This window comes from Hypanus sabinus, chromosome 9, assembly GCF_030144855.1.
Source record: "Hypanus sabinus isolate sHypSab1 chromosome 9, sHypSab1.hap1, whole genome shotgun sequence".
NCBI classification, from domain to species: Eukaryota; Metazoa; Chordata; class Chondrichthyes; order Myliobatiformes; family Dasyatidae; genus Hypanus; species Hypanus sabinus.
This window is the reverse complement of record NC_082714.1, coordinates 140209848-140233857: the sequence shown is the minus strand read 5'-3', so window position 1 is coordinate 140233857 and position 24010 is coordinate 140209848.

Genomic DNA, 24010 nt, shown 5'->3' with positions numbered 1-24010 from the left:
TTGTATTTCTCCCTTACCTAACTCTACACTATTCAGATAATAATCTGCTTTCCTGTTCTCACTCCCAAAGTGGATAACTCCCAAAGACCTTAAGAAAGAGAGTTAAGAAACTTCCGGCAAGTTCCGGCAAGAACTGTCCTTTGTTATTCAAATAAAAAGCCATGGGTGACAAAGGACATTAAAGACATCCTGAACGCTTAGAGATGGAAATAGGGAGGAGCTGAGGACAATACAGAGGGACCTGAAAGCCAAGATCAGGGAGGCTAAAGACAGGTATAGGAGGAAACTTGAGTGGAAACTCCAGCAGAACAACATGAGAGAGGTCTGGAGTGGGATGAGGACCATCACTGGGTTCCGGCAGACTAGCACCAGAGGAGCTGAAGTCAGTGTGGACAGGGCCAACGAACTTAACCTGTTCTTCAACAGGTTTGACACTGTGGCTGCTGCCCATCCCCCACATGATTCATCTGTTGTTGGCCCCCAACCAATACATACTCCACTCTCCCCTCCTACCCCTCCTCACAGCCCCTCATGACTACGCCCCTCCCCCACCTGAAACCACCACAGTGGGCTTCACAGCTGAACATGTGAGAAGTCAGCTGAAATGTCTCCACCCAAGCAAGTTCTGCAGGCCCGGATGGTGTCAGCCCCAGGGTGCTCAAAACCTGTGCCCCCCAGCTATATGGAGTACTTCACCATGTCTTCAACCTGAGCCTGAGTTTCCAGAGGGTTCCTGTGCTGTGGAAGACATCCTGCCTCATCCCTGTACCGAAGACGCCTCACCCCAGTGGCTCCAATGACTACAGACCGGTGGCATTGTCCTCCCACATCATGAAGACCCTGGAGAGACATGTTCCAGAGCAGCTCCGGCCCATGGTTAGGCCACACTTAGACCCCCTCCAGTTCGCCTATCAGCCCTGACTAGGAGTTGAGGATGCCATCGTCTACCTGCTGAACTGTGTCTACACCCACCCGGACAAGCCGGTGAGCACTGTGAGGATCATGTTTTTTAACTTCTCCAGTGCGTTCAACACCATCCGCCCTGCTCTGCTGGGTGAGAAGCTGATAGCGATGCAGGTGGATGCTTCCCTGGAGTCATGGATTATTGATTACCTGACTGGTAGACCACAGTACGTGCACTTGCAACACTGTGTGTCAGACGGAGTGGTCAGCAGAACTGGGGCTCCACAGGGGACTGTCCTGTCTCCCTTTCCCTTCACCATCTACACCTCAGACTTCAACTACTGCACAGAGTCTTGCCATCTTCAGAAGTTTTCTGATGACTCTGCCATAGTTGGATGCATCAGCAAGGGAGATTAGGCTGAGTACAGGGTTACGGTGGGAAACTTTCTCACATGGTGTGAGCAGAGTCATCTGCAGCTTAATGTGAAAAAGACTAAGGAGCTGGTGGTGGACCTAAGGCACCGGTGACCCCTGTTTCCATCCAAAGGGTCAGTGTGGACATAGTGGAGGATTACAAATACCTGGGGATACGAATTGACAATAAACTGGACTGGTCAAAGAATACTGAGGCTGTCTACAAGAAGGGTCAGAGCCATCTCTATTTCCTGATGAGTCTGAGGTCCTTTAACATCAGCCGGGCGATGCTGAGGATGTTCTACGAGTCTGTGGTGGCCAGTGCTGTCATGTTTGCTGTTGTGTGCTGGGGCAGCAGGCTGAGGGTAGCAGACACCAACAGAATCAACAAACTCATTCGTAAGGCCAGTGATGTCGTGGGGATGGAACTGGACTCTGTGACGGTGGTGTCTGAAAAGAGGATGCTGTCCAAGTTGCATGCCATCTTGGACAATGTCTCTCATCCACTCCATAATGTACTGGTTAGGCACAGGAGTACATTTAGCCAGAGACTCATTCTGAGATGCAACACTGAGCGTCATAGAAAGTCATTCCTGCCTGTGGCCATCAAACTTTACAACTCCTCCCTCGGAGTGTCAGACACTCTGAGCCAATAGGCTGGTCCTGGACTAATTTCCACTTGGCATAATTTACTTATTATTATTTAATTATTTATGGTTTTATATTGCTATATTTCTACACTATTCTTGATTGGTGTGACTGTAATGAAACCTAATTTCCCTCGGGATCAATAAAGTTTGTCTGTCTGTTCAGAGTTTCAGTTATCTGATATTATTGTGTTTTGATTAATGTTGTTAATTGTTTTTTACTTTTTAAGGAAGATGTGATGATATCACGTGCAATGATATGCCAGTACATGATTGGACAGAGCACTGAGCATGTGCAGGATTGCTAGAATGTTCCAGCACAAGGCTGGCTTAAGACATGTTTGTTTGTTACTGTAAGTAAAAGTTCTCTAATTCTTCCAGAATAGGATCTTTCATTGTTAACCCATGGTACATTTAAACAGAAGTAACATAACAGACACCACAATTTTTCCCCATTCTACTTTACAAAACCGCTCAAGCTCTGTCAGATTGCATTGGGATAATGAGTGAACAGCTCTTTCAAAGTCAAGCCACAAATTCACAATTGGATTGAGGTCTGGACTCTGATTTGCCATTCCAGGACATTAACTTTGTTGTTTTTAAGCCAATCCTGTGTAGCTTTGGCTTTCTGTTTGGAATCATTGTCTTGCTGAAAAACAAATCTTCTCCCAAGTCGCAGTTCTCTTGCAGACTGCATTAGGTTTTCCTCCAGGATTTCCCTGTGTTTTGATGCATTCATTTTACCCTCTACTTTCACAAGCCTTCCAGGGCCTGCTGCAGTGAAGCACCCCCACAGCATGATGCAGCCACCACCATGCTTCATGGTAGGCATAGTGTGTTTTTTTGATGATGTACGGTGTTTGGCACATGGCAAGCATCGCGTTTAGTCTGACGGCCAAAAGGCTCAATTTTGGTTTCATCAGACCATAGAACCTTCTTCCAGCTGACTTCAGAGTCTCCCACATGCCTTCTGGCAAACTCTAGCTGAGGCTTATTGTGAGTTTTTTTTTCCCCAACAGTGACTTTCTCTTTGCCACTCTCCCTTAAAACTGCAACTGGTGAAGCATCTGGGCAACAGTTGTTATATGCGCAATCTCTCCCATCTCAGCCACTGAAGTTTGTAACTCCTCCAGAGTTGTCATAGGTCCCTTGGCAGCCTTCCTCACTAGTCCCCTTCTTGCATGGTCACTCGGTTTTGTAGGACTGCCTACTGTCAGCAGATTTATAGCTGGGCCATATTCTTTCCATTTCTTGATAATTGACTTAACTGTCCTCCCAGGGATATTCAGTGACTTGGAATTTTTTTGTATCCATCTCCTGACTTGTGCTTTTCAATAACCTTTTCGTAGAATTGCTTGAAGTGTTCTTTTCTCTTCATGGTGTGGTTTTTACCAGGAAACTGACTCACCAGCAGCTGCATCTTCCAGATACAAATGTATTTTTACTACAGTCAGTTGAAACACCCTGTCTGTACACAAGTGATCTACATTTAACTAATTATATATCTTCTGAAACCAATGGGCTACACCAGTGATGATTTGGTGTTTCATATTAAAGGGGGGAGGAAATACTTATTCAATCATTTATTTTATGTTTTACATTTGTAATTAATTTAGATCACTTTATAGATATCTGTTTTCACTTTGACACTTCTTCTGTTGGTCCATGTTAACCATATAACAATCACAGCACAGAAACAGGCCATCTTGGCCCTCCTATTCCGTGCCAAACCCTTAATCTCACCTAGTCCCACCTATCCGCACTCAGCCCATAACCCTCCACTCCTTTCCTGTCCATATACCTATCCAAAAAAAGAGCAAAATTAAATTCAATGTTGTAAAACAATAAAACACGAAAGCTTCCAAGGGAGTGAATACTTTTTAAAGGCACTGTAGTTCATAAGGCGGCAGTTCAGAAATTAGTACCTTTCTTTATTGTGTTTGACTCTGAACTATTCTTGAAAGTAATAAAATTGGTAGTGAGGGAAGTTCTTTTATCTGTGCCTGATTCGTACATGCAAAGTCAGCCTTAATTTAGAGCTATAATTTAAAATTAACTTCAGTGGTAAATCTGTTTTTTTTCCCCAAGATCCTAATTACTGAACTAATTGTAGCACAGATGAATAAACATTATTTATATTTTCCATTCCATAGGCAACTTCAAAAAGAAGAACTCAAGTAAGTGAACATAATATCTCCATAACCTTATTGATGGAATTGCTTTGGTCAGAAGCTCTCATCCACACTGGAGTGCTGTGGAACTGCTAAAGAAATAGTTTAACTATGTTTCAAAGGCAAAAGTGTAGCATGTTTAATATACCAACACATTTTACATGACCATTATTTCCTATTTAATTTTAATTAAATTTCCTATTTAATTGAGATCAGGATCATCTTGGGTGCATTTTACAATCAAAATACAGTACTGTGGAAAAGACTTAGGCACCCTAGCTCACCCTCTCTCTCTCTCTCTCTCTCTCTCTCTCTCTCTCTCGTGTGTGTATAAAACAAATTTCAGGACAGATAAACATATACAAAGCATCTGCAGTGTACATTGTGTTTACTGTTTAAGACAGATATGAGTGACGATAAACCTGATGTTGGTATTGCTCTATTGTGGACTGAGAGTGGAAAGGGACCAGGGAGAGAGGAATCATGGTTTGGAAAAGGAGAAGGGAGAGGGGAGGGAGAAGCAAGCAGCAAAGAGGCATTCTGTTATGATCAATAAACTAATTGCTTGGAATCAAACTGATTTGCCTGGTGTCTCAGAGCTGGGTGTCTGTACCCATAGCACTCCCTCACACTTGGCACCCTTCTCTGCCACCTGCTCCACACCCCTCCCTCTTTACTATTCCCAGCATCCTTTGCTCCAGGCAGATTTACAAACTCGCTGTCTGTTCAACATCAACAAATACAGTACTATACAAAAGTGTTAGGCACCCTAGCTATATATATGTGCATAAGACTTCTGCACAGTTCTGTGGTTTATCAAATATACATAAATGTAATTTTCAGCTTCATATATTACTTGGCATTAACATAACAGGGGATCTGCAGTGGGACCAGCTTTTAAATGCCAAAACAAAAAAAAAGCATGACAGCACCTCTACTTTCCATGAATTCTGCATAGATTCAACATGTCACCAAAAACTTTGATAAACTTCTTTACTTACAATGGTAAGTATCCTAACTGTCTACATCACAGCCTAGTATTGAAACGTCAATGCACAGGAATGGAAAAGGCTACAGAAAGTGGTGAAAATAGCCTATTTGTCACAGGAAAATCCCTCCCCACCATTCAGTATATGTATAGGGCACCATCCAGGCCATGCTCTTCTATCGCTATGCAGTAAGAACTGAAAATTTAGGCCACACACCACCAGGAGTAGCTATTACCCTACAACCATCAGTACCCTGAACAAGCATGGATAACTTCACTGACCCTGACTCTGAACTGATGTTATGACGTACAGACGCTCTTTCAAGGATTATTTTGCAACTCATGTTCTCTGTATTATACATTTGCACAGTTTGTCTTTTTGTGGGTTCTAATGTATTTTGTTATTTTTCCTGTAAATGCCTGCAAGACAATGAATCTGCAGAATTTAAATTCACTTAATCAACTAAATAAGTTTAAAATAAAAAAGCTAGTTTTGATACTTACTGACAATGGAGTAATTAGATTTTCATAAAAATCTGTTTCTGATGAACTTGGAGAAAGGAATCTGCCATTGCCATGTGGTCTTTGGCTCTAAACCATAGTTTAACTTCTAACTGTCCTCTGAAATGGTCAAGTAATTCAAGTTGTCACTTTTATTGTCATTTCAACCATAACTGCTGGTACAGTACATAATTTCCAAACCAGGCAGTGATGCAGCTGCTCAGGATGCTCTCAATACAACCCCTGTAGAATGTGATGAGGATGGGGTTGGGAGATGGACTCTCTTCAGCTTTCGCAGAAAGTAGAGATGCTGCTGGGCTTTTTTGCTATGGAGCTGGTGTTGAGGGACCAGGTGAGACTCTCCACCAGGTGAACACCAAGAAATTTGGTGCCCTTTACGATCTCTACCGAGGAGCCGTCGATGTTCAGCGGGGAGTGGTCGCTCCATGCCCTCCTGAAGTCAACAACCGTCTCTTTTGTTTTGTTCACATTCAGAAACAGGTTGTTGGCTCTGCACCAGTCCGTTAGCCGCTGCACCTCCTCTCTGTAAGCTGACTCGTCGTTCTTGCTGATGAGACCCACCACGGTTGTGTCATCGACGAACTTGAAGTGGTTCAGGCTGTGTGTTGCAGCACAGTTGTGGGTCAGCAGAGTGAACAGCAGTGCCAGAAATATGCTTAACACTGACCTTCTCAAAGACAAACATAGATGGACAATAAAAACACATGAACACATTAAATTGTCATGCTACAACTCATACAAAATGCTGGAGGAACTCAACTGGTCAGGTGGAATCTATGGAGAAAACTGAATAATTGATATTTCATGTCAAGATCTTTCATTAGGACTCGAAAAGAAAGGGGCATAGGCCAAAGTTCAAAAGTTTAAAGTCCGAAGTACATTTATTATAAATGTATATAATATACAACCTTCAGATTCATCTCCTTACAGACAGCCACAAAACAAAGAAACCCAATAGAACCCATTAAAAAAGATCATCAAACAAATTTGGCCAGTACTCAACCTTTCCAATCTGGCCTGGCACTTAAACTGGTCAAACATTCGTTTATTCCTCGCTCCCTGGCCCAGGTCCCGCCATCTCGACTCTACATCACCTTAGTTCTGCCACTTAGAATCAACTCCAATCCTGCTCCAGCAATAACCATATGTTGTCTCATTTCCCGCTCTCAGGTCTGAGCCCCACTGCCTCGATTCAGCCTGTACACCTTTGAATCTAGCTCACACCGCAAAATTGCCAGGTCATACAGGCGGTTCAAAAGCTCACTTTCAAAAAGGTATTGATGGCAGTGACTGATTTCCAGAAAACAAAAGTGTGATTCATAAAGTAGATAGTAGTTTTCTTTGCTGCCAATAAGTCATCACTGTCTTTCACCAGCACCATCTTAAATTGGGCAAAAGAGTAGAGAGGAAAGGAGCAGAAGGTGAAGGTAAATTGCCATGATTGACTTATTGGTTTTAGCATTATAAAAAATTCTGTTCTCAATTATTTCCTGCTTGGGATTTTTAGATTATTATTCTAATTGCTTTCTCTTAAAAGTCAAAAACTGAAGAATCTGGAAATCTGAAGGATAGAACATGATGGAGATACTCAACAGGTCAGGCAGCATCTGTGGATAGGGAAATAAAGTTAATATTTCAGGTCAGTGACCTTAGAGGTTCTAATGACATTTGTTTATTTCAAATTTAACTAATTAAGTGACTTTACTTTATGAACAATTTAATTTCAAATTAAACAAATTATTTGTTTAGTAATATTAGACATTTTCTTTCAAAAGTGTTGCTTCCTCAGAAATTCTGTTTTGTTTATGATAGACCATTTGAAGTTGAACACAAATACAATTCCAGACTATATGTATCACATAGAAATTTGGAGAAACAAAAATTAACTTTTATTGAATATAGTGCATTTATTTGTATAATGGTGCTGATGCTTTGCAATAGTTCAACCAAGCCAAGTATGTTTTATTGATGATTTTCATTTGAACTCAGTGTCTGAGGCTTCTCACTTAAGTATCCAACAATAATCAGCCAGCATTGATGGATTCCAGTTGCCCTGATACAGTTTCTCCCCGACCGCAATGTCCTGGTGAATCCTTTCACCATGCTCGTCACTTTTAGCGCCAAGATTTGTAGGGAAGAAATCTAACTGGGAACGCAGAAAATGAATCTTCGGTGACGTATTGCATTTCATGGTTTTGTATGTTTGAAGCATGTTGTCAACCAGTTGCACATAGTTGGTGCTCTGTAGATGCCAAGAAAATTTCAACAACATCCTCGAATGCCTTCCATTTGTTTTTCTCTGGTCCCACTAGAAGTTCTTTGAATTGCCTGCCATTGATCACCTGTTTGATCTGTGGGCCAACAAAAATGACTTTCTTCATCTCCAGGATTTCAAAAAAATTGTGCACAGTAGGGAAATTTCATGGTGATTTTCATGATCAGCAGCCCAAAATCCACAAGATACAACCAGAAATATTCAAGAAGCAAAATCTTTGTTGTCCAGCGTAACCAGAGGTACTTTAATGGCCAGGAATTAGAACCTCACCCAGCAGTTACTTCAATCTTCACTTCTGACTTTCTATTCAGTTGTTTGATCTTAGTATTCAATATTCCTAAATGGTTGCACATCTAAATTATTATTTTATTCCAATATCATAAATGTGGAATGTACAGAGCACTGTTGCCCTGAATAACAGATCAATTAATGTGAAGTATTCATTTTTCATAAATAAATGGAAATAATGAACATATTTTGGTTTTCTATCTCCCAATCAGAGCCAATGCTACTCCTTTTAAGCAATTCAACATGGATCTCAGAGTTTGAAAGGTTTAGAAATATATTTAAGTGTGATAGAGATTTAATGAAAGCTTTATTAAAGATAGACATGGTTCATTTAATGCCAAGCAGATCTAATTATATTCTTGCTGGTTCTTAATTATTTTCCATTCACCAGATGGCTACCAAACTGAAAATTAATACTTCTAAGCACGTGAGTGTGAAATAGGAATGACACCAGTGGGACGTTCCACCAGTAAGAGACGCTACCACCAGTAAGAGACGCTAAATAATTCTGTAGTATTTAGGCAAACATTTGGCAGGATTGTTCAATATTTTCATGAATGTAGATACTGAGGAAGAGATATGTGCTCTACCAATCATTCAGATCGGCTGATTAATTCCGGAGAATTTAATCCTTTACAGTGTTAAATAAATGCAGTTTTTAATGCCACTGATAATCATGTCAGAAACGGTAACAACAATAATAACCCAACTTACATTTGCTGGCTCCCTCGGGTAAAGGAGCTAAAATTGGCTTTACATATTCTCTCTTTCAATATCATGAATGCAGTTCCAATTTTAATATCATGTTACAAAGATTATAGGGTACTGTACATTTCAAGCTTTGCTTGGCTGATTTCATAAACTGCTAAGTGAAATCATGCCGACCTAGGTAGTGGTTTCAGCACCCATCGAGTCCAATAGCAGAGCTGGGTCTCCGAGTAGAGTTGTGACATTCAATATTTTTAGTTTTTATTTAGCACAATAACAGGCCCCTCCAGCCCAATGACCCTGCATCACCCAATTACACCGTACTAACCCATACATCTTAGGAATTTTGAAGGAAACCAGAACACTGAGGAAACCCACAAGGTCATGGGGAAAAAGTACAAACTCCTTACGGGCACTCGTGGAATTGACATGGGTCATTGGCACTGTAATGGCATTACACTGTATCCTGGAAGCTGTCAGATGAATGAGCAAGTATAGATATGTTTCAGGATTTAAATTAATTATTAGTGTACCAATATCCTTTTCTACGACTTCAATGTACTTGAATATCTTTTTTAAACATTTTTATCAGACTCGTTTGAAAATGGTTAAAGTCATCAAAATCCATCAAGATGTCTATCACAATTTGGCAGAGGGAAGGAAAACTCTTTCGAAGAGCCAGTGCTGAGGTACTGAGGTGAGTACCTCTTCGTGTAGGTGGATTATTACATTACTGATTACATAATTTGCAATGTTATTGGATGGGATGGAGAGGGGATAATTTAACCTGTACATACATACAACCAAATAAAACAACGTTCCTCTGCACCATGGTACACCTATAGAACATAACACACAGCACATAAAACAAAATATTACCATAATTAAGTTAATAAAATATCATTCAAAGTACATGTAGTGTGCAGCAGGTAAACAGTAAGCAGTGCAGTAAACAGCTCTCTGTCTTTGTGATGACACCGTGGTAGTGGCAGGGTATTCATTAGTCTCATAGCCTGAGGGAAGAAGCTGTTACCCTGTCTGGCAGTCCTTGTCCTGATATTCCAGTACCTCCTTTCTGATGGTATTGGGATAAAGAGATTGTGGGATGGGTGGTAGGGATCCTCAACAATGCCTCATGTCCTTCATAAACAATGCTCCAAGTAAATCTCACAAATAGCGGGGCAGGGAGACCCTGGGAATAAGCCTATGCCTTACACAGAGAGAACTCAAAACAATATATACAATACATTAGAATATATATCCTAGGGTCTATAATACCAACTGTTGGCTTGTGGCCTAGTGGATAAGGCATCGGTCTAGTGATCTGAAGGTCACTGGTTCGAGCCTCAGCTAAGGCAACGTGTTGTGTCCTTGAGCAAGACACTTAACACATTGCTCTGCGACAACACTGGTGCCAAGCTGTATTGGCCCTTGCCCTTCCCTTCAACAGCATTGGTGGCATGGAGAGGGGAGACTTGCAACATGGGCAACTGCCAGTCTCCCATACAACCCTGCCCAGGCCTGCGCCCTGAAAACCTTCCAAGGTGCAAATCCATGGTCTCACGAGACTAATGGAAGCCTATTTATATATAAAATTCATATGCAAATTTTAATCCAAATTCACTATATTTTTAACTAATTTGCATGGGAAAAATGAAATGCATGTAATAATCAAGAAGCATAACACTCAATTAAAGAGGCTAAATTGCCTGTAGAAGCTACAGCAAGGCTGACGAAAGTCCATCTCCCACCCCCATCCTCATCACATTCTACAGGGATTGTATTGAGAGCATCCTGAGCAGCTGCATCCCTACCTGGTTCAGAAATTGCACCATCTCGGAATGCAAGACCCTGCAGCGGATAGTGAGGTCAGCTGAGAAGATCATTGGGGTCTCTCTTCCCGCCATCACAGACATTTACACTACATGCTGCATCCGCAAAGGAAACAGCATTATGAAAGACCCCATGCACCCCTCATACAATCTCTTCTCCCTCCTGCCGTCTGGGAAAAGGCTCCGAAGCATTCGGGCTCTCACAACCAGACTATGTAACAGTTTCTTCCCCCAAGCTATCAGACTCCTCAATACCCGAAGCCTGGACTGACACCTTGCCCTATTGTCCTGTTTATTATTTATTGTAATACCTGTACTGTTTTTGTGCATTTTATGTAGTCCATTGTAGGTCTGTAGTCTAGTGTAGCTTTCTCTGTGTTGTTTTTTTTACATAGTTCAGTCTAGTTTTTGTACTGTGTCATGTAACACCATGGTCCTAAAAAACATTGTCTCATTTTTACTATGTACTGTACCAGCAGTTATGGTCAAAATGACAATAATAATGACTTGAATAAAAGGAATGATTTCTCTCTGACTTGTATCAGCTGTGACAAAGTTGTGGGAACCCATAAGCAGATACCAAAACTATTTTCTACTGGAAGAGACCGATACATAGAATGAGGTAGGCTCAAATGGAGTCATTAAAATAGTGTCATACAACACACTTTACATGATCATTCTATTGCTAACAGCTCCAGATGTCAAGTAATGCAATACTGCCAGGTGATGGAACGTTAAAACAAAAGTTTTAGGTACATTGTTCTAGAGGCCACCAGTAAATAAAGATAGAGAGGGGATATATTACAATGATAGCACCAACTATCTGTATAAGGATGAAGCAAGGTGAAGTGAGGAGGGAATAAAGATAGGATGAAATTGGAAAATGTGATGTTATGTTATCTTTGATAGGAAGAATGGAAAAACACACAGTATTTAAATGATGTGAAATTGACTTTCAGTAAGATTAGGCACTCTCCATAAATTAGATTGGGAAGTTAGCAGGAAAGTATAGCAAATAATTGAGAAAATCATTGTCCTTCTTAATAAAGAAAATATATACTAGTATTGAAGGCAGTCCAGAAGAGGCTCACTAAGCTAATTCCAAGGACAAGAAGGTTGCTCTTTTATAAATAGTTGAAAAAGCTGCATCTTTATTCTTTTGAATTTGGAAGAAAGTGATCTTACTCAAATACTAAAGATTCAAAGGACATAACATTGGATGTCTTAGGTAAGTTTTTTTTTAACGCAAAGAGTGGTGGGTGTGTGGAATGCCCTGCCATTGGTGATGACAGAGGCAGATAATTGAGGACTTTTATAAGCTCTTAGGTAGGCAAATGGATGATAGGAAAATTGAGGGCTATATAAGAGGAAAGGGTTAGATTGATCTTAGAGAAGGTTATTAGGTTGGCACAACGTCATGGTCTGAAGGGCCTGTACTGTTCTATGTTCTCTATTCAAAACAGGCATTACACAGTCAAAACCGAGATACTTCCACAGATAGACGAGTCCTAAACAAAGGGATTGAGGATTGTAGAAAAATCTTCTCACAGAGGGTTGTGAATCTCTGAAATCCTCAGTATAGGAGGACTGTGGAGTCTAGACCACTGGAGATATTTAATAGAGGTGAATAAATAAGGAATTTAGACCAAAGCATAGAAGAGGAGAGGAAGCTCAGGCAGTCAGCACTAATCATATTGAAAGGAAGTATGGCTTGATAGGCCAGGAGGCATTGAGCTGCTATTAATTCCCTGTCTATTCCTGGTGATTATGGATATTTATTATAAAGAGGGTAGTGAATAAAAGTAAAGATTTTTGCTGCAATCATCCAAGACTTTAATAAGATTATAAGCAGAGTAAAGTTTGGATTGTCTTATTTGGAATGTTACATTTGCTGTGAAGTCAAAGAAAGGGTCTCCAAACTGATGCCCAGATGAAAGTATTATTTTATCAGGAATGGTTGAACAAATTAGGCCTACTTTCTTGGAGTTTGGATGAATGAAAGAAAAAATTTTTTAAGGAGATTTGACAAAGAGGGAAAGAAACAATAAAAGGCCATGAAGGAGGAATGCACCCGGCTGTTCCAGATGAATGCATCAACACAGTCCTGAACAACTGCCAGTCTTTTGTACAAAAAGTTTTACATTTACAAGCATCTCTTTACAAATATTATCTTTAATTTCTGAGAAATCCTCCCCAACGGTTTCCTTATGCAGTCCATGATAAAGTATATAAACTTATGCCAAGTGTGTAGTCTACCCAGGGCAGATTAGCAATCCCCCTCAGAAATCACTACTTGAGCTTAAAGCTTTCCTATCTCACTTAGCTTTTGTAAAAACAGAAATTGGGCATCAAAGAACTAAAGTGCAATCATATCTTACAAAATTTCCTTTTGGTATATTTTAGCTTCTTGGTCAGTCTAATACCCATGTTTCTATTTTTATATACACATATACGCACACACACATACACTTTATATATACATATACAAATGTTTGTATATAAAATATATACACACATACACACACAGATAGATAGATTTAATTATCACACCCTTTGTTAGAAAGCTCAGGAATTCACTTTCAGAGGCTAGTGGGCTAGTGAATTGGGTACATGATACAAATGATTTTGCAGTCTTTCAGGTAATGCAAAAATTGTAGACTCTTCAGGTTACCTTTTGAACCCAAAGTCCTAATACACTTGGAAATAACTCAGAAATATGTTTTTTATGTTATGAAAATTCTCTGTGGCTGCAGTTCATTTGTAAATTTACAGTAAAATCCTCTATTACTTTTGCAAATCATAGTACACATTTTCAGGTATAGTAAAATATTTGATCAGAAAGTCCAAACCTCTTAAAAAATACGATAATTAATCACAAAATAGTCCACATTGTTGTCATATCTGTATATATTGTTGCCAAATTCTTTATTTAGTTATCATATTCTAGCTTATATATCCTCATAAAATATCTTGTCCTGAAGGATGATAATGAAACGTATCACTATTTCCCTCATTCAATCAGGCTGAATGCCTGCATCTCAAAGAAGAATGTGGAAATAGACAACATGTTTTTAATTAATTTTAAATTTTCAGGCTAAATCTGTTTTGTATGGATGTGCTGAGCAGACTGCCAGAAACTTGACTCATCACCATGGTAACCTCCTCACAGTGTTGAATAAGTGGGCACATCTAATATTTTATCCTGACTTAAAATGTTTACATCAGTGAAATGTTGCCATGGTGAAATATGGAATTGAATGAGGATGAGTGAGAGGTGGGCAGGGAAATTATGAGACTTAATTTGTTAAGTCAACAGGATCAACTGAATGCGTGCTTTAATAGAAATTTTAAAAATATGTAATTGAGATATTTGAAGGTGAATTGCTTTGCAGTGCTGCATGAGTAGTCATGAAGAAAGCAGATTACCCTTGAACTGATACTATTTCCCAGTCAGCACAGGCTCGAGCTGCATCACTGAGGTGCAAAAGGTATCTTAAGGACCCATCAGAGCTTTTAAGCATCTTCAAATCCCCTCCCCCAGCACCAAATGAATAAATCCCTTGCTCTCCATCACCATAACAACACACACACACACACACACACACACACACACACACACACACACACACACACACACACACACACACACACACACACTCACAGACACGTACCAACTGGCGTATAATTGCACTGCAGCAGTTATGTGCAAAAGTAAAGCTGTTGAAAATGTAGAATATGCTCCTTTAATGCATTTCTTTGTGCCATTGTCCCTAAAAGCTATTTGAACAAAACACACAGGAGGATCTTGATGGTTTTCACAGTGGTAATAGTGGTCTCCTTTTATCTGGAAGACAGATAAATGTAAAATTATCATTTTGCTTTAAGAACTTGTCCAGGGAATTCATTCCGAATCATTGTAATTGCTGCTGGTCTTTCTGAGACAGGTACATAAGCTGCCTTCCGAAGAGCAAGGTTAGATGCTGAAGACATAACCATACCATTCACACATTTCTATTAAGCGTTTGGGTGTTGCTGGCACGGTTAGAATGATTGTCCCTTTGAGAAGGTGGAGATAATCCATTTTAATAAATTTCCTAAGTGCTTCTGATGAAGCTACCCCACACAGCCATTGACAGGGGGGTTAATGGAAATCCCTCCATGTTCACATCTGCCACTGTTTCTCTACAACTTCCTGTCACTGTTGCCATGGTATTCTGCCTTCACATAGTCACACTGGGCAGAACACCTTTGCTAGTCAGTACATGAAAGGTGCAGCCAGTCTGCACAGCGTAGCTGATTTATAGGAAGACAATTGAAAAGTAATTGCAGGTAAAGTGGTGCAGTTAGCATATTCCCCAAGGACCCACAGAATGATCTAAGCACAAAACCGTTCTTCTGGGCACTGCAATTCTCAAGCTTTAATTTGCAGTAAATCAACAATGTCCCTGTGTACTTCAAAATAAATTTTCTCCTTTTTTTTAAAGTTTTTACTGCAGTCATTTTGAAGGATTTTGGTCTTGGTAGACTTAGATATACTACTTCAAATGGAGTATAGTTATCCGATCCCTTTAATATAGTTTGTAACTGCCTGTTATGCTGCTGGCATTTAGGGCAGCAATAAAGGTCCTCCATCTCTCTGTCCTTGGTCAACTTCTCTATCATGCATCAGGTGTGGTTTAGGGTCCTCACTTCTGCCTCGACTTTATGGCACCAGGTTGTCTTTGGTCTCCATTTAATATAAGCTCTAAGTCAAAAGCTGCGAGATAATAATTAAACCATTCCAATGTTACTCCCCTCTCTACCTTTGCATTGCTTAGTTCATGACTCAAGTTGATTGGTTAAGGGAGTGGACAACATCTTTTCCTGGGTCTTGGCCTGAAACAGCAACTGTTTATTCCTCTCCATAGATGCTGCCCGGCTTGCTGAGTTCCTCCAACATTTATTTATTGATTGATTGATTGAGATACAGCATGGAATAGGCCATTCCAGCACTTCAAGCCACATCCCCCACCAACACATCGATTTAATCCTAGCCTAATCACTGGACAATTTGCAATGACCAATTAGCCTATCACCTGGTATGTCTTTCGACTGTGGGAGGAAACCAGAGCACCCGGAGTAAACCCACATGGTCACAAGGAGGATGTACAAACTCCTCACAGACAGTGTTGGGTCTGTTGTTCTTGTGTTCCAAATTTATGTATCTCACTGTACCATTAGCAGCTCGAACTTTTAGCAAGTTGCCACGTGTCATCTTTACCACCTGAAACTCTGCTAAACTGTGATCAATGGTAAGACAAGGGTCCCTTTAGTGGTAAATATAGCCTTCAAGTTTGTACAATTGCATAGGAATGCATGAATGTTAACACTGCAGGTGAAATCATTTAATTTGACACTTGTGCAAGTCAGACCTTACTACTGGTGTTGATGTCCAAATAGCTGGGAATATTAAACACATTCAGATTTATTAAGTGTTCATCAGTTAACAGGCTGAACCATTTGGAAAATGACAGCTGCTAAGCATGATAAGAATAGCTTGCGGCTTTTAGTAAATGAAACACTTGCCATTACTGGATAAGTAAACCATAACCTAAAAAGTCTTTAAAGTATAATTGAGAAGCCCTCCAGCCCTCAACTTTCTATCAATATGCATAAAATTTAAAGCATTTAATTGTTCATTAAGTTCAAAACAGTGTAACACAGGCCCTGTCTTTATTTGCTCCTGGCTGCGGTTAGTCATTATGCCATCAATTACACAAAAATAAAAGATCGAAAATTACTGTTAGAAATATTAATGGCCAGACATTCAAAGTGCATAATTCACATTCCATTGTACCCTACTTTAATCCTAGTCAGCAGAATCAAATTGGTTAATACTTTATCCAAATGCTGCAATCTTTGGTCCTGAATACTAAATCCTACGATGTATATTTTGCAATAATATTCTGTTCGAGTGTCTACTGAAAAGGCCTGATCATGCAGTAGAAATACCAGCAGTACTTTGCTAAATCACCTGCATTTTTCCATGCAAGTGCTATTAAATTCAGGATTACTCTCTGAATACATTTCTTGATGCTACTCTGATTCTAATGACAGAGTGAAAATGGTGATAATTCCCTGCACTTACACTAGGGAATCTCCCCACTGAACCTTTTCAAGATGCACAACACACAAAAAGAGCAAATCCATTTAGTTGAATAAAGAGGAGCACTTGCTAGGAAAAGAAGAGGCACAAGAGACTCCAGAATCTGGAGCAACAAGCAATCTGCTTGAGGAAGTCAATGGGTCAAGAAGTATCTGGGGGTGGGGAGGAATTGTTGAAATTTTGGGTCAAAAGAGCAACAATCCTTTCCCCCACAGATGCTGTTTGACTTGTTGAGTTCCTCCAGCAGATTGTTGCATTAGATAAGCAAGTTTATTTTAGTGATTTTTTAAAAAAATGTTGTTCACAACTTCTTAAGAGTTTTAGCATTGTTTTAATTTTAATCATTATTGATTTAGCTTGATTAATAGTCATAGGTTTTGGGTACCAGTCACTTCCTCAAACGTGAAATGTTTTTGATTCATTTGACAGTCATCCACACAGGGTTGCTGATCTGGCTGGCTGTCAAAGATGGTTTTTCAGATGCTTCATTAGTACAGCTTTTCTGTTCCCTGTATTAATGAAGTAATGGCCCTGCAGATATAAACAATCTCACTGATGAAGATCAGGCTGTTAGGAAGTGTTTTTTTTACAGCTGTGAATGCACAGAATACAAGTTTTCTCACGGGTCAGACTTGAGCATGTGGGTGTCAAAACAAGCAGCAAGTTCTGTCTCTGTTACTTACACAACTTTTAAACAAAACTCACTGAAGACAGGAAATTGAAGTTGAAGATTTTTGAAAATCGCCGTTATGAAATCATAGGAGTGATACAGCAACCTGAAACATTGGCTCTTTATTCCTCTCCATGGATACTGCCTGACATGCTGAGTTCCTCCAGCATTTGGTGATACGGCACTCAGATTTTCTGATTCACCAAGTTTTTTTGTAAGGCTCTCCGAGCAGGTCAGTCACATTGCCCTTAAAAAAAAAACAACCTGTTTCCTACAAGAATACACAGCCAAAAATAAAATCTTATTCCTCTGCAAGGTCACTATTTGGTAAATTAACAACAAGGAATTTGATCGAATAAGTATAAGCGAAATTTCCAAGTTCAAAGTACAAAGTATATATATATTATATAACCTTGAGATTCATCTCCTCACAGGCAGCCACAAGACAAGGAAACCCAAAAGAACCCATAATAAAAAAGAAGACTGTCAAACAGCCAATGAATAGAGGAAAAAAAATAATGCAAACAAAAGTAAGCAAAAGGTATTCAGGACAAAAGTGAGTCCATAGACACAAAGCCCAGTGTAGCCAGAGCAGGCCACAGGCTCAAACCTCAGTTCAGTGCAGAGCTTGGAGCAGATGGAGCAGGCCTCAGCCTCAGCTGACCCGACTCTCGCCTCTGGAACCAACACCCTGCCTTTTCAATCACAAAGGGTGGTGAATATGTGAAATTTATTACCACAGAGGGCTGTGAAGGACAAATCAAAAGGTGTTTTCAGACAAACATTGATAGGTTCTTGATTGATAAGTAGGTTAAGTGTTTTAGGGAGAAGACAGGAGAATGGAGTTGAGGAAAAAAAGATCAGCCATGATTGAATGGTGGCGCATACTCAATGGGACGAATAACCTAACTCTGCTCCTATATCATAATGATTTGGGTTCTTATTAATAATTCAGAAGGTATAAATGAGGAAAATAAATTCACCAGAAGATCAATTATATCCTCAACCTCTCATTTGGAGTCATTACTTGCAGAGAGAATGGAAGAGAGAGAAACTTCTACCTAGAGCTTCATCCCTGCCTTTATCAATACATCGTATTCTGCCTCTGATTTATTACACTGAATGATGTACAATTAATTTTGAAGGTAAGGTATATGGTACTATATAATGGTCTACAGCCAATAATGAAGTTCTAGCCAATATTTATTATTCTAGGGAACCACAACACACTGTGTTCACCATCATACTGCATCTCACATTACAAGGAGATTTTGTGACCTAGAAATCCTATATTTGCAAAAATCTAAATGGAACAGTGACCCAGACCTCAATTCCAGCAGTTCTTCTAGGGTCAGACTTCTAGCATTATTTCTAATTCCTATGGGCACCCCATTTAGTATATAAAAAAGAGCAATCACAGTGGCTCTTGGTACAGAATGATGGGTACGATAGAGTCAAAACAAAACTTTAATTTACTGAGGCACTGAAATATTATTTCTTCCATTGGCTACTGTAATCTCATTTTCTTGAGAGACAGTTTGATAAGTCTGTAACTAAGTCACACGTCAGTCAATTAATATATTTGTTATTATTCTGTTTGTATTTCATTGTATTAATAGAAAACATATTTGATTTGCATTTTGACAAGAAAAACAGTTTAAAATGCATTTGAGCTTCGAACTGTTTGTGAGCAATGCCGCAAGAAATCTATGAGAAAAAAATTAATTATAATCAACATAAATCTCCCATGTGGTTTAGTGGTAACACGTACTCACCGATCAGTACTGGAACCTTTGATGGATTGTGTTGAAAGAAAAGATTGCCAAAGGGATATTATCATCCAGCAATTTGGTAAATTTCAATCATGGATAATCATGGGGCATCTTAGCTCTGCATAAATATAATTTATATAAGAATGTAGGATGATGTCAAATTTATTAACTTTCAAAGGTCCAGAGCAATAGATCATTCAGTTAGAATATTCTTTGCAATTAGTAGATGGTGAAGCTTATAAGCACTCAGGTAATTTGCTTTAAATAAGATACATTCTGTAATTACCATTAGAGAGAAATAAAATCAATAACAACCAATATTTTCTAGCACCCAGTGCTAACCAGCAATCTGTGTTTCTGACCACTAAACTAATTAACTTGAGTAACAACAGAAGTTCAAAATAAACTCATTTTAATTCCTGTCCCGAGGCTTCTACGTTAAAGAGCCTGTTAATGAATAATAGTAGCTGCACGCGAGTGAAATAGTGCATAATGTGTGTGCAACATGGAATTTCCAAAGAGAGCAAGCTTTCAAATGATCTGGCTTTGTTAGCGCAGATCATATCCATATTAATTTCAAAACACAATGTAATAAAGGTGGCCCATAAAAAACCCAAACACAATAATGGTAGTGATTTAATTTTTCACCAGGTAGCAATCTGTGAGTTCTTTCTCATAAAATGATTTATTAAATCTGTTCCTCTCAGGAGCTGTCTTTTTAAGTAAAGCAACTGTTGCTCACGTTAGGAACCTTAACAGTTGCAATAGTTGCTTTATCAATGATCCCTCCCATTCATCCAATAATTTCTTCATCAACCCCCCCCCCCACCCCCCACCATGAGGCTGAAGGTACCTGTAGCATTGGGACAAGGACTGCTAGGATGGGAAACAGCTTCTTGCCCCAGGTCATGACACTACTGAACTCCTGGTCATTACCCAGGTCTCTTCACAATCCCAGTAGCATACTCTGTTCACTCTTTGACTTGTGTCATGAATGCACCTTATTATTTGTAAATTTCTATGTGGGGTAGTATTACCATATGTGTTGAGTCTGAGTTGTACTTACTGTGTTGTGCACCTTGATCTACAGGAACATTGTTTCATTTGACAGTAAACATGTATATGGTTGAATGACAATAAATTTGAATCTGAAACTGACTTTCTGGCACCATTGTTGGAAGACTGATATAACATAGTCAACTTCCAGGTGCTATTTTCTACAGTGTTCAGACATTGAGACCTCCTCCTACTCGGTGGTGTTGAATGCTTCATCTCTGCACTCTAGTTCACTCACCTGGGATGTCAGTCAATGTGACGGCACATGGGATGCCTTCCCTGGAGGACCAGCTGCCGAGAAGCAGGGCGTTAGCAAGCAGCAGGCTTCAGCTTGAGGCCATCACTTGGCTGAATGTCAGCTGACATAAATAGTGCAACTATAACATCCAGATCTCCTGCACCAAAAAAAAAAGACCAAACTCATCCCCAGCTCTTGCAGTACCCATGCCTCGTGCCCCACAACTCCATCAAAATTCTTGCTTGCAAATCTCCAGGGTTTCGTCAACCATGTCGGGTACTCTTCCTGTCTTATTTCCAGATAGCCTAAGAGAGGTTTTGTTGCCTGGAAAGACAGGACAAGAGATGATGAAAATTGAACTGGAGGCCTCCCTCCACAATCCATGTGGTGAGATTGGAAATCAGAATGGGAAGATGATGAAATAGCATGAATTGAGTGGAAAGAGATGCTAGCCTTGCAAATGTTGGTTTCTACAGGAATGAGAAAGAAAGGATTGCAAATTGTCCTTTTACTTATACATTGGAAAATGTGATGGACAGGAAGGATTGGCTGGGAATAAAGTGGATAATTGCAGGTGACGTTGACACAGTTTGCTGAAGAGCTGCTCTCATCCTTGGGTTGCTTTTCTGAGATCTTTTGCTTTCTACCCCCCCAACAATGAACTCAGTTCTCAGGGATAGTGTTATCTACAAAATCTTGAGGTAGATATTAGAATATTTCCAAGCAGCTCTTGGAATCATCAGCAACCAGTCACAAATTTGAATGCATCTGTATTCCAACTTTGTTAAGCATCTCTGGGCCTTCTGAGCCTTTGGCTGGCTCCATCAGGGATGGTTTACTGTTTCTGCTGCTGTCCATGTTAAACTGCAGAAGTGCAGTATTCAAGGACGTGAAAAATAAAAGCAAGTTTACATTCCTTACAGTTGGAAACTTGCAATAAAAAAAAGCACGTTGACTTTTAAATAAGAACTTATTTTGACTATGATTGGAACACGTTGTACAATGCCCCTACATCAGAATCTTGTAACCCTGTGAATAGTACACCGCATTAAGAAATAACTTGCAGTCATATTGCAATTTTGATCTTGAATATTGTCGTAAGAAGTTTCAAGGGTAGGTCATCAAACAAAACTTAATACCTGTTGTAATGTGAGTATTATTAAAAGTAAGTTAATACTAATCAGGAAGCTGTTGGTAACAAGAGGTGGGTTCCGGGGTTGCCGGGGTTTTTTACTCCCAGTATGTCGTTCCACCACCCATGCCGCACCAGGTACCTGGAAGCCTCTGTATTGTAAATATCATTTGCCGTCCCAGATAAAGATGTTCTTTTGGCCGTAAAATTGTTGAGTGGTCCTTCTATAAAGCAGAAGTTACCACAATACCAAACCAAACATGATGGGCTGTCTGCAGGACAATAATCATGGGTAAAGGGACAACATGGAGTGACACGGTGGTGTAATGGTTAGTGTAACACTATTACAGTGCTAGTAACTGGGTTCAATTCCAGCTGCTGTCTGTAAGGAGTGTGTGTTCTCCCTATGACCGCATGGGTTTCCTCCAGGTACCACAGCTGCCTCCCATGTTCCATAGATGTATGGGTCGCATGGGTGAAATTAGGCAGTGTGGGCTCAATGGGTTGGAAGGGCCTTTACCACGCTGTATCTCTAAATTAAACTAAATTAAATTAAAACCAACAAAGAACAGAATAATATTGAATGGTTGATTTTCAGGAAACAGAGAGGTAGACAGTGGTATTCTCCTGAAATCCATTTTAAGACCACACGCTGTTATGGTCTATTAATAAACTGGATCAGGGTAGAGATTCCCAGATACAAAGCTCAAAAGTGAAGTAATTTTGGTTGTATAATAGCAGACATGGGATGAATTAAATGGTGCAAATGTATATATAACGCCCTGGTTAAGATTGCTACTGCTTTGCAGTAGGCATTTTATTTTAGCAGTTTCCTGCAAAATCAGTCTGTCCTGCTGGTAGAATGTTTTGGTTTTGGCCCTGCTGTTCAACCTAGGAATGTTGCGTCAGCCAATCAGGGCAGTGGGATCTGAAGAAGGTTCAAGAGAGAGCAGGGGCAAAGAGAGATTTGTGATAGAGAGTGGTCTGGTTTGGTGTCTTTTGGCAGGAGTTCCAGAGCAGGACAGAAGAGAAGATGCCACAGAACGTCGTGCGAAAGAGAGTCCCTGTTGCAAAAAGTGCTTCGTGCAGATGAACGGCTTCAAGAAGGAAGGGTCAATACTCCTGAGAGAGAGCCAGTTTGTTCAAGATGGACTTTGAGAGAAGTTCGTACTGTGGTGGGTGCTTTCACCCAGACTGTGGGTTTGTTGCTGTAAGTAACTGTTATAGCCAGCTTTGGAAGAGATGAACTCCAACAGTCATGAGCACATTGAGACTGGTCTCATTGCAATGGGCCCTTTTTTTTCCTTATTTCTTTTTTTTTTCTTAATGACTGCTGATAAAGCTGAAGTCGGTAAACATTCTTTTTTTTTATAATATTATGTGTTGTATAATGTTATTTCCTGCTGACCGATAATTGTGTATGAGCAATATTTGCAAAGCATTCACTCAAATCCAGGTTTCTTGAATCAGAACATCACAATATTCCTGTTTGGTTGAACCCCAAATCATACCGACCCTGGACGTATATTGTTTCTGAGAGGGGCCTTTTCACCACAGAGTCACATGGCTGTTACAGAGCTAGCCAAGTTTGTACATGAGCCTGGCGAGTGAGCTACATGTAAATATGGTGCAGAAACATAGAGATCCTGTATGTATATAAGTAAATAGTCAAAGTAACACACAAGAAAATAAGTAGGCCACTCTACCCCTCATGCCTCTTACCATTCAACGTGATGAGGGTCTTGCATGTCTAAATGGAATCATCTCTCAGTGTTAGAAATGCTAAAGAATATAGATTCAATCTACAAACACGAGGAAATCCGCAGATGCTGGAAATTCAGACAACACACATAAAATGCTGGTGGAACACAGCAGGCCAGGCAGCATCTATAAGGAGAATCTCCTTATAGATGCTGCCTGCCCTGCTGTGTTCCACCAGCATTTTGTGTGTGTTGTTTAGATTCAATCTAGTTATTCTGACTTGGTAGGACAATTCTTTCCTCCCAGTAATCAGCCTGATAAATCTCTTTAGAACTGCCTTCTATGGTATTCTGGTCTCTTTTTGGTAAGGGGACCAGAGCTGAGTGCAGTGCTCCAAATTCGGCATCTCCATTACCCCGTACAATTTAAAGATTACTTGTCAAAAGTACGTCAAAGCATACAGTGAAACGTGTCATTTGCATCAAATCAAATCAGCAAGGATTGTGCTGGGCAGCCTATACGTGTGGCCATGCTTCCTGTGCCAATAT